This window comes from Alligator sinensis, unplaced genomic scaffold, assembly GCF_000455745.1.
Source record: "Alligator sinensis unplaced genomic scaffold, ASM45574v1 scaffold909_1, whole genome shotgun sequence".
Lineage (NCBI taxonomy): Eukaryota > Metazoa > Chordata > Crocodylia > Alligatoridae > Alligator > Alligator sinensis.
In genome coordinates, this window is record NW_005842862.1 from 520,132 (window position 1) to 522,658 (window position 2,527).

A 2,527-nucleotide genomic window follows, 5' to 3' on the forward strand; every position below is an offset into this window, starting at 1 on the left:
CAACTGCTCCCTCTTGCTAGGAAAATCCTTCCTGTGTCTCAATGTAGCTTCAGACCATCGAAAGGCACCATGGACATGATTTTTGCAGCCCAGCAGATCCAGGAAAAATGCCAAGTACAACACCAAACTCTTCTGTGATATATACATTTTCATTTCTACCTAGAAGAATTTTTACAATCTCGACTCTCTCCTATTCCTGATGAAGTGGGTGCCCAAAAGCTTGCAGATAAATATAATAAATTGTTGTTTTTATAAATTAACAATCAAATCAATAAATTATTGTTTGCAAATAAGTATTTGGTCTATAAAATATACCACCTCTTCCACGAGTTTTGATTCCTGAAGTACAACACTAGGAACTGTATATGGCCTTTATCAATTTGACCAAAGCCTTCAACTCTTTTAACTCTGAGGCTCTATGGAAAATCTTATCGAAGTCTGGCTGCCCTGGGAAATTTATCACCATCCTAAGACTCCTCCATGATCAGATGACTGCCTCTATCCTATGTAATGGCTCTTCTACGGAGCCCTTTGCCATTCAAACTGGCATCAAGCATGGCTGCGTGATCACATCAATTCTGTTTTCCATCTTTCTTGCAGTGATCAAGATGCTCATCTGTGACTGTCTGCCACATGGCATCGGCATTAAGTACAGGATGGATGGGAATCTTTTCAATCTCTCCTGCCTCCATGCCAAAATCAAAGTTACATTGGGCTCAATGATGGAACTTCAGTATACCCATGATTGTGTTGTCATCGTATATACTAAGGAAGACCTACACATGGCCCTTAGCTGCTTCTCTCAAGCATACCAGTGCCTGGTATGCTTAACATCGGAAAAACAAAGGTATTTCACCAGTGTCCTCCGAGCCGATTAACTCCCCCGGCAAAGATCCTAATCAATGGACAGGAGCTGGAGAATGTTGAATACTTCGCACACCTCGGCAGCCATCTCTCAAAGGCCAGCATCGATGAGGAGATCCAGCATAGGATCCAATGTGCCATCTCTGCCTTCAGAAGATTTTATCAGTGTGTTCAACAATCACGACATCAGAACTTGAACCAAGCTCTTATTATACAAGGCTCTGGTAATCCCGACCCTTACCTATGCCTGTGAAGCTTGGGTGATCTACAGGGACCATCAAAAAGCTTGGAATGCCTTCACCAGCACTACCTCTGGAAGATCCTTGGCATCAAGTGGGAGGATCATCACGCAAATGCCAGTGTCCTTACTGATGCTAACACCACCAGCACAGCAGCATTGATTATTCAGCATTGGCATCTGTGGTGGACAGAACACTGTGTGCACACGCCTGATGTACATTTACCAAAACAACTGCTATACTCCCATCTCAGCCAAGGTCAAAAGACACACGAGGGCCAGAGAAAACGCTTCAGGGACACCCTCAAGGCGAACATTAAGAAGTGAGGCATTGACATCACAAATTGGGATAAATTACACCTTACTGTAAGGAAAACTATCTTGTCCTGGAGGCAGAAAAAAGACAGAAACGGAAGGAAAGGAAACAAGACCGAGAAATCCACAGTTTGACCCTCCCTTAACTACCACCTATGGCGTCTGCCAGAGAGTCTGCCGCTCTAGGGCTGGTCTTCTTAACCATCAATGGACTTATCTACAACGCTTTACTTGACCCATGAGAGTGATCATCCTTGACTGCTGCCAAGAATGAAAAAATCCCCTGTGCACTGGCTGAGGGAGGCTGGGCCGGGGCACCTGCCTGTGCTCTGGTTGCTGCCTCAGCAAAACAAGGGTTTGCTAAGACACAGGCTCAGCCACGCATCTCCCACTGCCCTGTTCATCGGCCAGGCACAGCCCCCAGGGCTCACTCGCACAGGCAGGGAGGCAGCACTGTCACCCCCAGCCCCATGGTCAGGGCAGCAGGCACAGGGCATGCACAGACCTTCGCACTCAGACCCCCTCTCACCCGAGCTCCCCATTTTCCCCTCCAGGCATGAGGGAGCATCTCCTATCAGGGGTCAGGCCGTGAAAGCAGGAGGAGTGGGGACACACCTGCCCATGCCTGCAGGGCCTATACTGCAACACCTACCATGCCCAGGTGTCCCAGCAGCCAGTTGCGGCGCGGGGGCTGGGGGAAGCAGTGCAAACGCTGGCAGTTCACATAGTATCGGTGGAAGAGGCCCAGGACCTGCAGGAGCAGGCAGAGGAACAGTGCCAGCACAGCCAGGAGCAGGGCAGAGGTGGCATAAGTGCTATCCGTCCGTGAGTGGCAGCATCCTGCAGGCAAAGACAGGGCACCATTACCAGGAGACACAGGGCACCGCGAGGGGGGCGCGTTGCGGCCCTATGACGCTGTGATGGGTCTTGTACCAGGCGAGGGGCGAAGCACAAAGGTCAATCGCAGGCCTGAAGGCGAGTGCGGGGACGGGCAGGCCTGGGAGCTCAGCTGCAGAGAGGCGCTGCGGCACGGCTGGGCACACGCCCGTGTGCAGCACACCACGCTGCCGGGGCGGGAGATGCTACCTCGGCCCGGCTCCGGGACAGCCG

The 2,527-nt window shown here is 50.9% G+C and overlaps 1 pseudogene; it reads right to left on the reverse strand.

Moving 5' to 3' along the window:
* Positions 1 to 2,521, reverse strand: part of LOC102378166 — a 13,705-nt pseudogene extending 11,184 nt beyond the window's left edge.
* Positions 2,522 to 2,527: the final 6 nt, after the last annotated feature.